We start from the raw sequence: 14,411 nt of genomic DNA, 5'->3' as shown, positions 1-14,411 counted from the left end.
GTGCTACAGCATTTCAGTAAATGGTATAAGCAATTAGACATTGTCAAGTTTAAAGGGGTTGTCCCGAGGCAGCAAGTGGGTCTATACACTTCTGTATGGCCATATTAATGCACTTTGTAATATACATTGTGCATTAATTATGAGCCATACAGAAGTTATAAAAAGTTTTATACTTACCTGCTCCGTTGCTAGCGTCCTCGTCTCCATGGTGCCGACTAATTTTCGCCCTCCGATGGCCAAATTAGCCGCGCTTGCGCAGTCCGGGTCTTCTCCTGTTCTCTATGGGGCTCCGTGTAGCTCCGCCCCGTCACGTGCCGATTCCAGCCAATCAGGAGGCTGGAATCGGCAATGGACCGCACAGAAGCCCTGCGGTCCATGAAGACAGAGGATCCCGGCGGCCATCTTCAGCAGGTGAGTATGAAGACGCCGGACCGCCGGGATTCAGGTAAGCGCTGTGCGGGTGGTTTTTTTAACCCCTGCATCGGGGTTGTCTCGCGCCGAACAGGGGGGGGGGTTTAAAAAAAAAAAAACCCGTTTCGGCGCGGGACAACCCCTTTAAGGTCCCAAGGAGACCAAAGAGAAAAAGCAAAAAAGTAAAATATAGTTAAGAAAAGAATAAAAATTGTGGTAAGGCAGTATCAAGAGTGGTGTGCAGAAGGCCTCAGAGTGCAGATTACGGCTTTTGTTTGTTTAACCTGAGCCTGTCTGAAAGGGTTAACACCTAGGTTCTGTCACACCCATAACATAAAAGGAGTAGATGCTGTCACACTCCAGAGGAAAGTTGGCTGAGAGAGCCAGATAGGTGGTAAAGGAGCCGCATCAGGAACTAGGAGCCTGAGGTCTGGCACAGACCAGTGGGAGGAGAGCTATAGCCCAGCAGGGCTAGGAATGCTGGCTACTAGCCAGAGAGGCTGTAGGAGCAGCCATCAGGACTGTAAGCCTAAGGTCTGTGGGGACCGGTTTGGGGACAATCACTAGTCTGAAGAGGAAGACTACCTCTAGACACCCTGAGCGGTGTAATGATGGTGACGCTCTGTATTGTGTACCCTGAACATTGTAAATGGACTACTTGATATGCTGTTTATGTTGTGACATTGCTGTGCTGATAACACTGGCCAACAAAAATAAATAAATTTGGAGTCAAATCGTACTAATTTTGTGGTGAGAAAAATGAATATTACAAAGAAAACTTTAGTTTCTGTGATATACAATATGTGAAAGTTTGTTTTTTTAATGGATTAAGAGAAAGTTATACATTTTAATTACATATGCTAACAACATTGAAAGTGCATTTGAAATTTTTTTAATGACAGTTACATTCTAAGAGTTCTAAATTGATGGAAGAATTTCTGGCACGTGGTTCGTGTGAAGAGACTCTTGTGGTGACTTCATGGGATCGTTTTCTTTTGGTTTGCCTCTTGTAAGTGAGTTCCGGAGCATCCCTACACACAGACCAGCAGTAATCCGCAAGCATTGCCTCATTCCTATGGCCCCGATATCTTAGTTTCATTACAGAATTATCCTGGTGAAATATTTCTCTGTGTTCATTACTGACAGCTCCACAACTAGGAGGGAAAAAGTCTAGGTGGGAGTGGAGAAAATGGATTTTAAGGGATATGTTTCATCCGAGTTGGTGGTATTTTTCCAGAAACACTGTCACCAACTTGGTGTAGTTAACATCTACTTTGTAGATGATACAACTTTGCCCAACGAAAATTCCTTCCTTAACTTTTGCCTCACTAAATCTAGGAAATTTGTCTCTAGTACTTAAATGCCTGCCCATCCTGGTTCATACCCTTGACAAAATGTTTCATAAACCCAGCTTTATATGAAGGGATGGAAGAAGATTATCTTTTGGGTCCACGAGAGGCTCGGCAACAACATTTTTCTTGGTAGAGTCATAATTTGTTGCAGGCCAGTCTGATTGAATGTTATGTGATTTCCTATCCATACTGTCCCACATACATAAGAAGCAACAGTATTTAGTGTACCCCAGTTGCATTCCTAAGAGTACAACGATGACTTTTAAATCACCGCAGATTTTCCACTTGTGTTCAGCATATTTGATTGAGTCGAGGAGAGCTGTCATGCTTGCATAAGTCTCCTTCATGTGAACTGCATGACCAACAGGAATAGAAGAAAGACGGTTGCGATTGTGAAGTAATGCAGCTTTCAAACTAAGCTTGTAGGAGTCTATGAATAGCCTACATTCAGTTGGATCATGGTTCAAAGTCAAACATTTTATCAAGCCATTAATATTGCAGCAAACAACCAGATTGTTTTTCTTGTCAAAAAAAGGAAGCAGATCCCTCTGACGTTCTCTGTACTGTGAGACCCTGACATCAAATTGGAGAAGATTCCATTGCGGTAGATTTGACCCTAGAAGTTCCACCTTCTCCTTTGACAATTCAAGGTCTGGAATGAGATCACTCAATTCCACTTGGCTCAGTCTGTGCAGTGTATCATCTTTTATCTCAAAGTCAAGGTCATGGGATGAGGAAGGCTTGTTGGGTCCTTCTTTTTCCACACTTTCTTCATTTTCTACTTCAAGCTCATAATGTTGGGGTGGAGGAGGAACTAGCAAATTATCTGAATGTAGAATAGGTCGAATAGCAGATGGAATATTTTGGTATTGAACTGTTCCTGTTTTTTTATTGACAATCCTGCTTTCATAGGCAGGGTCAAGCAGAAATAGCAGTCATCTCCATGGTTTTTAGACTCCCACCAAACTATATACACAGCAAAAGCCATAGATCAATTTTTCAGCCATTCTCGTAGTTCAACTGAACAAGAGTTGCAACGTATATGTGGAGCCCATGACTTATCCTGGTCCCCTACTTTCATACCAAAATAATGATGATAGGCCGTCTTCGCAAGAGGTGTCATTGTGTTTCTGTGGCAAAAATGTTATTTCACCACAAATGTAAGAAAAATTATTCACTAAATTTACACATTTTTGTGGCATTTTGATATAGCAAATTTTACACTTCAAAAGCACTCCATAACCAGAAATCTGAAAAAAAGAAAACAGAATCAATATGAAACTCAGTCATAGCAACATTTATTATGTTTATAACCTAAAAACATATGGGGAACATTGTGTTATGCTAGTTGAGAGGTGTGACAACCCCCCCCCCCCCCAAAAAAAAAAAACCAAAACAATCCAACAAAATAAAAAGGTAAACTTTAAAAAATGGCATGTTACTATATCTCCAAAGAAAGAGCTAATTGGTCATTTTAATAGAGATTTTTGAATTCAGCAGATAAAAATACAAAAGAATATGCTCATTTTGAGCCCAAAACTAAATCATTGCTGGGCGGTGTAATTATAATTAAATGCTGGCAGGCGTCAGAGTTAAAAGAAAAGTAAGTCTCTTGGAGCCTATTTTCACGTGAGGTGTGCCATTTCCGGTCCAAGAGTTTGGTGATCCGCAGGCGAGTGAACCCCTCTTACAACAAAATATTAAAAGCTTAAAAACAACTTTTTCCTACTCATCATATTAAAAAATGAAAAATAAATCATGGAAGGCAGAATTTTAAAGAACACAGGAAAGAGACAGAAGTGAAAAACACAAACAAATGGTGGCTTTGTCACAATGACTGATGAGACCAAATGCTTAGGTATCCCCCATGGAGGGGAAAGCCTTGTATAGCAGGGTGTGGATGGTGGCTGTTGGGATACTTGCTTAGCTTGTGCAAAGTGATGTTTTAAAGTAAAGGGTAGCAATGCATGCACACCCAAGAGATGCAGAGAAGAGCAGAGCATAACATAGAGGATGGTAGTGCCTGATCGCCAGAATGACTAGTGAGTCACAGAACTGATAGTGGGGCACTGTGACAATAATAAAGTATTTAAATGGCTCTATCCATCATAGATATAAATGGCATCTGCAGGATAAGAGATACAGGTCCCACTTAAGAGTCCAGCATCTATCTCTAAATTGGTAACCCCTGGACTCTGTGACTCCTGATGAGATTGCCTCAGGTCTTGCATTCATGCAGAATGGAGAGGTGCACATACTTGTAAACAGTTATCTTCCATTCACTTCATCGATTGTCACAGAGAAAGGGGACCCCTGTTCTGAACATGGCTGCCAATTGGAGAGGTGAGATCTCCAAACAGAGGAAGAGCAGAAGTGCTACAGACATGAGATATTTAAATCAAAACCTAAGTGCGTACAAAGTGAGTGAGTGTGCATAGCTGTATTCTAATTGTATTGTGTTGTAAGTTTAATATGCCTTAAGGGTGCTACTTGGAATTCGTGACTTTGGATTTAGAGACTTTGAAAAAATAACTTATTTACTTACTGCTTACTTGGAATGTTTGCATATATGTTTTTATCTAATCTATCCATTTAGAATGTGCTCCATCTGGTGCCATGTGTGCAATCCTTGAACAGACATTTGAAGCTGCATGCTGCTGTATGAAATTTGAGTTTGTTGCACATTTGGAAAGCCAGATCCTGGAGCTTGCAACACTGAAATCTGTTCGCATCACTGAGCAGGAACTCGCTAAGATAGATGTGGGGGTGAATGGTAGAATGGGAGAACAGGATGAGCAGGCAGCTAGCTGGATGCTATTTAGAAGGGCTAGAGGGAAGAAATCCAGGGAGGCTAGTCCTCAACTGGCACACCCCAATAAGTTTGCAATGCTGGCAGATGAGGGAGATGTCATCACAGGATTTGCACTGCTGAAGATCATCATGGCCTCTGATCGCCAGGGGGATATCTGCTGCAGTAAGTAGGCGAATAAGAGCGCAAGGAAAACTAGACAGGTCATGGTAGTGGGAGACTCAATTATTGGGATGATAGACAGGGTAATGTGCCACAAAGACCAGGATTGTCGAACCAAGTTTTGTCTTCCTGGTGCTCAAGTTTGACACATCGTAGATCAGGTTGACAGATTACTGGGAGGAGTTAGTGAGTGTCTAGTGGTCATGGTACACATTGGCATCAATGACAAAAATAGAGGTTGCTGGAAAGTGCTTAAAAGCAATTTCAGAGAACTAGGATGTAACAAATGGGGACTCAGATGAGACCTTGGATTGTGGACCACACAAGCAGCCATGAGAAAAGTCGCTGGGGACGAACCAACCAGACAGACGCAGTGGAGACTGATCCCATCCTGGAGTACGGTGAGACACTTTCCATTACCTTACCAGTACACCTGCCTCCCTGGTCAGTTTCTGTTTCTGTGACTTATATGGCTGGTTAGCAGCCACCAAAGACAGGTAATATTCTTGCCCGGTGTTGGAGGATTAAATGAACTGGTGGTTAAGTCTGCAGGCAAATTAGCGTGGGTTTACTGCCTTAGTGACACTGTTGTAAAGCAAGTCACTGAAGCAGAGAGCTGGATACATTGCGGTCAAGTGATCGGACATCATTAGTAATGAGTATTCTCCACGGTCTCCTATGGCAGGTATTGTCTAATGTTATGTTATTTCCGAAGTGTGTTACTGTGTAAAATGAGGGTGGCTGGGGCGTAGTTAAGACTAAGAGACCATGATTTGAGGTTAAATTGCTAGATTGCCACCCCATTACGCTACATTCGCTTGAGGTCCTGGTTTTCTGCCTTAATTTCCATTACCCAGTGCAAGAGAGGGTGGGATTGTCTCTGAGGAGAAGGTGTTAGCAAGTGAACACAATATTGAGAGGAATAGCCAGAGATCTGTGAGAAAACAGAACAGGAAAGGGTTAAATGGTTAGGGTTCCAGTTGGGGAGGCCACAGGAACACTAAAGAGAGATGGGCATGAGGCAGTCTAAGCCTAAGAAAGGCATTTTAGCATGTGATCTGGTGGTGGTAAGGCAGTAAGAGAAAGAATGTTTCAGTAAGTGACGTAAAGTTGAAGTAAGATAGTTGCAGTTAAAGATGGTGTTTGCTTCATGTGCTTTGAGGTAAAGACAAAGGAAGGCCAGCCCTCTTCACCATCTGAGGGCACCGCCCTGGCCATGTCACGGATGATGCATTTTGATACGTGTCTAGTATGTAGTATTCCTGGACCCACCCGTCACCATCGTCCAGTCCAGCTACACCTTTGGTGGCCATTTAAGTGCCAGCCATGACCCAGCAGCCATTTTAGCATCTGCTGTAACAATAGCTTTGACCCCTGCCCAGACGTCATCTTAGCTCCACAGCAAAAATGAGCTAGCTTCTTATCTCCCATCAATGTACCTTTTACTTTGCATCCAATTTTTGCTCTGCAATGATGGGTGCGTTTTCTGAATTTTGCATAGGAATATTTAAATTCCCTCCAGCTGCAAACACCTTTTCCCCTGATTATCTGACCTGCAGTCTGTGTTTAGCACCCCTTCAAGTAGTTTTGTCCAGCATTGTGATTAAATTGCCCACATATGTAATTGTTGCTGAAAAATCTTTTCCACTTCAAAAGGGAGGAATTGGGGGAGAAAGGGAATCCTTTCATAGTCTGTGTCTTCTTATGACATGAAGCAAGTTCATGCAGAATCTGTGGACAACTATGTAACAATTAACCACCATACCATTTGTCCTGTATGTTTCGATATCCTAAATCATTGCTTTACATGATAATAGTTATATATACAGTGCAAGAGTGCAATTGTGTCACCTATAGATACATAGGAAGAGATGTATGATACTAGATATATATGTATCAATAGATAAATGGTTAATGCAAACCCCTCATCCTCCCCTCCCCTTCTGAGATTGCTTCAAGTGCCCTTCAGAATACGCTTTTAGTGAGATAAGGAATTTGTGTGTTTGCCAGGAATTGCGGGCGTAGCAGCCCCACTTCTCATAAATAAGAAGCAGAACGCAGTAGTGTGTGATTGACCTTGCAAAGGTACTTGTTAGTTCTACAGCTGTACTCCCTTACGTCAATTGAATTGAAACTTGTAATGAATCCAGTGAATTATACTGTCTTAAAAATAGAAAAGATAGGAATTTTAAGGTACATTCTTGCTGTTATTTGTGTAAATGTCAGTTCTGTGATTAGTTGGATGTGTGCATATTTGCTAAATGGTGCTAATGTTGTGTATTCAGTGTGATAATGTCCTGTAGAAGAAATGCATGTTCCTATTATAGGAAAGGCATCGCAAAAAGTTAACAGTTGAATGTTAGTGGTAGCGATTGAATGCAAGATGAGGAGAGTTGTAGAACTTCTGTAACTTTTTCTTTGGTAAGATACAATATTTTAAATACATCTGTATTTGCCAAATCCCCAAATTCAATTTCTATCATCTACACTGTTAAATAGTTACAACTGTCCATAAATTTACAACATAGTAGCTACATATTAGATGTTACAAGTTCCCTGTCTTATCAGAAATGTCAGTCAGAGGTTGAAGAAGGAGATGTGGATGAAACGTCACTAATACCCATGCATTCCAAAGACACCAGTGTTTAACATAGTGTATAACAGCTTCAGTAAATAAGGAAGATGGAATAATATCTCTATAGTCACTCAGCAAACTTTTTCACACAATTTGCCAAAGTAGCACTCATTCACAATCTCGTCTCAGGGCATTAAAATCATATACCTTATAGCATAATAACGCTCACCTCAATTGTCCGGATATCATTCAAGCAGTTCATATTTCTAACTCTACCCAAAGGTATACCAATCTGCTGGGCTCTTTGCATGGATCAAACATGTTTATTCATTGCAATTCTTTAGTTTTCATACAGACACACTCACCCCCCTACCTCTCTGTAAGACCTTGGGCACATAACATGACTTTTATCTCTTTCTAACATTGTTTTTTCCTTTCACATAGCTATTTTAGCCTGCTTCGTACTTCAAATGTGGTAAAATATATTAGAAAGCAGCAAGAATCTTTAAACGTCTTTAAACAATATTAGTAATTAAAAGAGGTATATCCTTCTGAATGTCAAAGTAGAAATATGAATGGAATATGATGAAACACACATTACACAAAAAGTTTAGTAGTCTTTCAACTTCCAGTTCCTTCTGGTCCTAAGTTTCATCACTTTAGGGATAGTCAGACCCGAGGTTCCAGCGCAGGGCTGCTTATATGAGGATGGTCATTCTGCTTATAGGTAGGGACCGCTCAGGGTAGAATGTCAATTTAAGCCACATTTTAGGTTTTTTTTATGTCTTTGTATATTTTAGTGCCTGTACTGGGACTGTAATTTTATTCATTTGGAATAAACAGTGATAAACAGTGCCATCCCGGACATTCCTGGTCCACAGAGTGGCTGGAAACACCCCCCCCCCCCCAGCATATTACGCAACACGCCTTCACTCTATTGCTTGTGTTGTGCCCTCTTGTGTTAGAAATGCTGACTGCAGCAGAAAAAAGAATAAATAAAAAGTTCTGAGCTTTCAATTTATATATGACAGTATTTAGCCCCATGATCTCTCAGTTCACCTTGTCAAAGGTTTTCACTCAGACTTTACTTCATAGAATGTTACTTTTACCTTCACTGCATCCTGCTTATGCCGCTCAATGTGTCAGCATTGCAACACCCTCAGTCCAGCTACCTTGCTACCTCTGGAGAAAGGAGGAAAGTGGGAATAATCACCTGATAGTTTTTTCCCTTTCAACTTGATACACATGACTATGCACTAGCTAATGGCCCAGGAGACAGGAGATTCAGTCATGTTGATCAGTCATTAGATAACCCTGATTTTGCACTCTTTGTGGATGGATCGATGTATGGTCAAGAAAGCAGGTTCTATACAGGTTATATTGTGCTCTCCTTACATGATGAAGTTAAAGCCAAACCTCTTCCATCTTGTATGTGAGCCAGAGAAAGCTAAATTGTGAGCTGTGGAAGAAGCATGTAAGCAAGCTCACGAGAATGCGGCTATTGTCCACACAGACTCCCGCAATGCCTATGGCATTGCTCATGGCTGTGTACCCATCTGGATAATAAGGTCATTCTTAAAAAAAAAAGCTGAAAAAAAGAAAAGGTGTACCAGCACAGATGGAAGCCCTCTTCCTTTTTTTTTTTTTTTTTATAAATTCTTTATTTTTGCAGATAGTAATTCAATAACAACTGGATTACAACTTCCTATTTCAATCTTACTCACATTTCCAGATAACCTTGATATTAGGGGATTGGTATATTAGAGAACTTTTTCAAATAATCATAAAAACATGTCTTAGGGCTTAGTCAGACGGGCGTTTTTTGCCGCGATTTGCGCATGCGCATGCGTCCGGCGATTTTTTAAAACCATTGCTTCGCAATGGTATCGGACACATGAGCGCTTTTTATGCGCTCGTCCGAAAAATTATAGAACAAAAAATCGCAGATCGCACCTATCTGCGATCTGCGATTTCTGTTCGCTTCTGTATATGCGCTCAACGGGGCCGGCGGCAGCAGCGCCGACCCCATTGAGAACATATAGAAGACAAATCATTCTTCTCTGCCACAGCTGTAACAGCTGTGGCAGAGAAGAACGATGTTTGCCCATTGAATTCAATGGAGCGGCAATACAGCCGCTCCATTGAAAGCAATGGGCTGCCGGCGTGCGCGGGGTGAATTTTCGGGAAGGGGTTAAATATATAAACCCTTCCCTGCAATTCATGCTAAAATGTGTTAAAATAAAAAAAAATTGTATACTCACCTTTCCGCTGCAGCCAGAGTCCAGCCACGGCCGCTGTCAGTTCTCCGGAACTGCTTCTCGGCACTATTCAGCCGGCGGGGCTTTAAAATCCCCGCCTGCTGAATGATCCGCCTCTGATTGGTCACAGCCTGACCAATCAGAGGCCGGTTTCACTCACACACCCATTCATGAATTCATGAATGGGTGAGTGACTGCTGCCTCTCAGCGCTGAGCCAATCAGGGGCAGGTCTGACTCACATCCATTCATGAATTCATGAATGGGTGTGAGTGAGGCATGCCTCTGATTGGCTCAGCGCTGAGCCAATCAGGGGGCAGGTCTGACTCACACCCCCTTCACACCCACTGCAGGACGGCCGCTCGGAGCTGCCGGCAGAAGGTGAGAATGCAATTTTTTTTTATTTTAACACATTTTAGGATGAATTGCAGGTAAGGGCTTATATATTTAAGCCCTTACCGACAATTCATCCCGGGCTCGCCCGCAGCGCATTGCTTTCAATGGAGACGGCTGTATTGCCGTCTCCATTGAATGCAATGCGCTGGACAGCTCCGGCCCGTTTCTAATGAAACGCGGCTAGGAGCAGATTTTCGGGCGATTTGCGGGCGACATGCGCGCACCGGTCACGCGATTTGCGGATGCGCATCCGTCATGCGATCCGCAAATCGCGGCAAAAAACGCCCGTCTGACTAAGCCCTTAAGGTACAATATAATAAATCAGTACTTGCCACACTTCACGGCTCCCTCTGTAGACCTTTCCATTGTGCACCGTGTGGAGCTTTATACCTTTATGCACTGTATGCTATATTCAATAGTACCTAGCGAAACAAACAGGAAACAAGAGGGGTATACAAAAAGGTTACAGGTAAGTATGTTTCTGATAGTATCAGAGAAAGTGAAGAGTGCAGCTGAATAAGAGAGAGTAGGTTAGTTAGTTTGGGGGTTAAGTAGCAGACGATATTCTTCTGAGTCCTGGAAAACTATCCAGTGGTACCATGTTCTACGGAACCTTTCTTGTGTGCCTTTAAGTGACGCAGAGATGTCCTTCATCTCCTTAATCCAGTTGACTGTATTTAGCCATAATGCCAACGATGGCGGCTCTGTCTGTCTCCAGAGTCTGGCGATGCAAGACCTCGCCACGGCCACCAAAAACCAGACCACCGATTTTTTGTAGGCAACCAACGGAATATCACTATGGTGTAGGAGATTAAAAATACAATTTGAAATGTGCCTCTCATGCAATTAAAATTAAATAATGCTTATTGCCAAATAAAAGTGGACTTACCCGGTGCTAGAAGGGTTAATCCGGTGAGGAAGGAGTTAACCCCTCTGCACCTGTTGTCCACGTTAGCCTTCAGTCAGTTTCTTGCTTCTCCATGTATCCTTTATTCTTGAGCGGCGTCCGGGGATTTCCTAGGATCGTGTTTGCAGGCACGATCGGGTAAAGCGATGTATAAAAAGAAATGAAAACTTATTCTGCGCCTTAGCTGGAAACTAATCTTTTTTTATTTAAAAAAATAAATAACGTGTTTCGACACTATGAGTGTCTTTTTCAAAACTTGATTATCTGCATAGGCAGCTATCTTGTGTTCTGTGTCGCCTGCGGTGATCCCATGAATGTTTGGGTTAGCATGGATTTTTGTCAGTAATGGCTCTAAACACAAAATGAAAATCAAAGGTGATAGGGGGCAGCCCTGTCTTGTCCCGTTCGAGATGGGGAATGATGTTGAGAGCTGGCCATTTACTCTTACTGCTGCTGTTGGGTGGGAGTATAGGCTTGTGATCCACTGTATCATGTTAGGTCCCATTCCCATGTGTGTCATCATTGCAAACAGGAAGTCCCACTCCACCCTGTCAAAAGCTTTATCCGCGTTTGTGGACAGTAGGCATACAGGCAAGGGAAGTTTGCGCGCCATGTGTATTAGGTTAATGGCTTTAGTTGTGTTTTCCCTAGCTTCTCTCATTGGCACGAATCCGACCTGATCTTTATGGATTGTAGTTTGTAGGTAGGGAGAGATCCTGTTTGCAAGGATTTTGGCAAACAATTTCAGGTCAGTATTTAGCAAGGAGATTGGGCGGTAGCTTTGGCATTGTGAGGGATCCTTACCCTCCTTGGGGATGACGGAAATATGCGCTGTTAGGGTATCTCTGGGTATTTTGTTCCCAGTGATTATGGAGTTAAGGGCCTGGATGAAATAAGGAGCTAATGTTTCCTTGTATTTCTTGTAGTATGTTAAAGTTAGCCCGTCTGGGCCTGGGGCTTTTCCGGACTTAGAATCTGTGAGTGCTTCTGCCAGTTCCGTTGGGTAGAGAGGCGCTTCCATCATGTGTATTGCCTCCTGAGGGAATTTGCATAGATTCGCCTGTCGCAGGTATTCCCGAATTATGACTTTCTTTTGTTCTCTAGCCTGGCTTGACTGTGGTGGAGATAGATTGTAAAGGGAATGGTAGTATTCCCGAAACGCTTCAGATATTTGTTGCGGTAGGACCTGCATGTGGCCTTTAGAGGTGGTGATATGTGGGACATAAGTTCTGGCTCTTGTGGTACGTAGAGCTTGTGCTAATGCGCGACTGGGTTTGTCCCCGAATTCATAAAAGTGGCGCCTACATTTCGCTAGGCACGCTTTGGCCCGTCCCAGGCAGTGAGAGCGAACCTTTTCCCTAAGCTGGATTAACTCAGCCCCTCTAGTGCTGTCGTGGGTGGATTTGTGGGTGGACTCTAGCACCTGGATCTGGTCCAGTAGCCTCTTGAGGTGTGCGGATCGCTCTTTCTTAATACGGGAGCCTAGGCTAATGCAGAGTCCCCGTATTACGCATTTGTGTGCCTCCCAGACTGTTAATGGGTCCACGTCTGGAGTGGTTTTATGGGTAAAATAGTCATTTAGTGTTTTGTGGATCTCTGAGACTTCCGGGTCGTGGAGGAGCGATTCGTTGAGCCGCCAGTGCCATGTTCTGTTGTATAGAGAGGGTAATTTCAGTGATAATGTGATCATGGCGTGGTCTGAGAAGGTTATGTTGCCTATTGTTGCCGATACTAGGGACGATAGTGTGGAATGCTGGAGGAGGAAGTAGTCATTTCTGGAGTATGTGTTGTGTGGATGGGAGAAGAATGTGTAGTCTTTAGTGGTGGGGTGCAATATTCTCCTGGCGTCTACGAGTTGGTATTTGTGGAGTGTTCTTTTGATCCTACGGTGTACAGGTGCAGAGATGCTGTCTGATCCTTTTGATGTATCTATCCGTGGATCCAGGGGGACATTAAAGTCTCCACCTAGTACCAGGGTGCCCCCTTTGAATTCGTCCAACTCCTCCAGGGTCCTTTCGAGAAAAGACACCTGGTCGGAGTTGGAGGAGTAGATTGCGGCAAATGTTACTGGTGTGCTGGCGAGCTTACCTTTGAGGAACAGGTATCTGCCTCCCGGGTCGTACCATGTCTCCCCATGCTCCCATGGAATGGAGTTGGCCAGAAGGATTGAGACCCCCTTGGACTTGGACTCAGCATTCGTACTGTGGTATGCGTTTGGGAATCTGGCATCTGCGAACTTAGGACAGGCGTTCGTGCGGAAGTGGGTTTCCAGAATGAAGGCCACTTGTGTTCTCTTCTTCCAGAGTAGATGGAGGATAGTGGACCATTTCTCTGGAACGTTTAGACCTTGTGCATTAAAAGAGATTATCGAAAGGTTATTAGTATCCGTTGACATGGTTACCTGAGTACCTTAGGATTGTCAGAAAAAGAAAAACAGAAGGAGAAGGGAGTAAAAATGTTGAATATAAGAAGGAAAGTTAAGAAAGAGGCGGGGGGGAGGAGGAGCAGTTGGGGAACACAAGACACACTAGGGAGAACAAGACAACGACAAAATTAACCTCTAACCAACCTAGTGGTTAGCAACTGCAATTTAATCAGGGAGCCTGTTACCCCAAAACTGTAGGGCAGAACCATGACCCCTGATACCCTACTGGGGGAAACGTAGAAGTGCACCGAGTCCGCAAGGCCGCCTCCGGACTTCAAAGTCTTTTAACTTGGTATATCAGACAGTAAGAAAGTGATATTCTCTTCTTGTGGTTACTTCTTTCCTTTACAATCTTGCCTGGGAGCTCCAAGCCGCTGCAGGTGAAAGAACCAATTGTCTGAGAAACTGTGAGAGAGTATAATGCAGTAAAGTCCACCTGCTGGAGGGCTGCTTCAACGTGAGGGCGCTTTCTGAAGAAATTTCAACGATGAAAACAAACGAGAACGTAGTCTATAGGTCCCAGGCTCGTTGTTCAGATTACGTTAGTCTGTTTCCATGCCTGTATCGTTAATGTCCTCCTCACGGGGAATCCTTTAGCTCAGGGGTGTGTCGGGGCAGGGTCCATGGGTTCCGTCCAATCCGGTATCGGGACTGCCGGGACCTGTAGGAACTCGAACGCACCTTCCAGGTCTGCCCGGGATCTGACTATAAAGATGCGTGGAAGCCCTCTTCCTGCCTAAGAGAGTGGCCTGAAAATACAACAAAAGGCCACTCCAAGGATGGCACAAAAGAGGCAACCGTAAATCCCCTGGCTGATCCGGCTGTGAAGACAGCCACACAGAAGCTGAGACTTGATTCTCCAGGGGTTAGTGCAGGACAGGTACCCCCTCAGACATCACCCTGGAGATAAATGGATGGTATCCAACAAGGCTTGTCTCCCAGAGGCCCCTACCCCATCATGGCTCCAGCCTCCCATGGAAATGCACACTTGTCAAAAACAGCTATAACAGATGTGGTTGCTAGTCATGGTCTGCACCAGGATGTAGCACAACAGCAGCTAAACATACACCGGGCTGCCTGATTTGTGCACAGAACAACGTGGGTAGGTCTGTATAGGC

Source organism: Eleutherodactylus coqui, chromosome 2 (assembly GCF_035609145.1).
Source record: "Eleutherodactylus coqui strain aEleCoq1 chromosome 2, aEleCoq1.hap1, whole genome shotgun sequence".
Taxonomy (NCBI): domain Eukaryota; kingdom Metazoa; phylum Chordata; class Amphibia; order Anura; family Eleutherodactylidae; genus Eleutherodactylus; species Eleutherodactylus coqui.
This window is presented reverse-complemented; position numbering follows the sequence as displayed.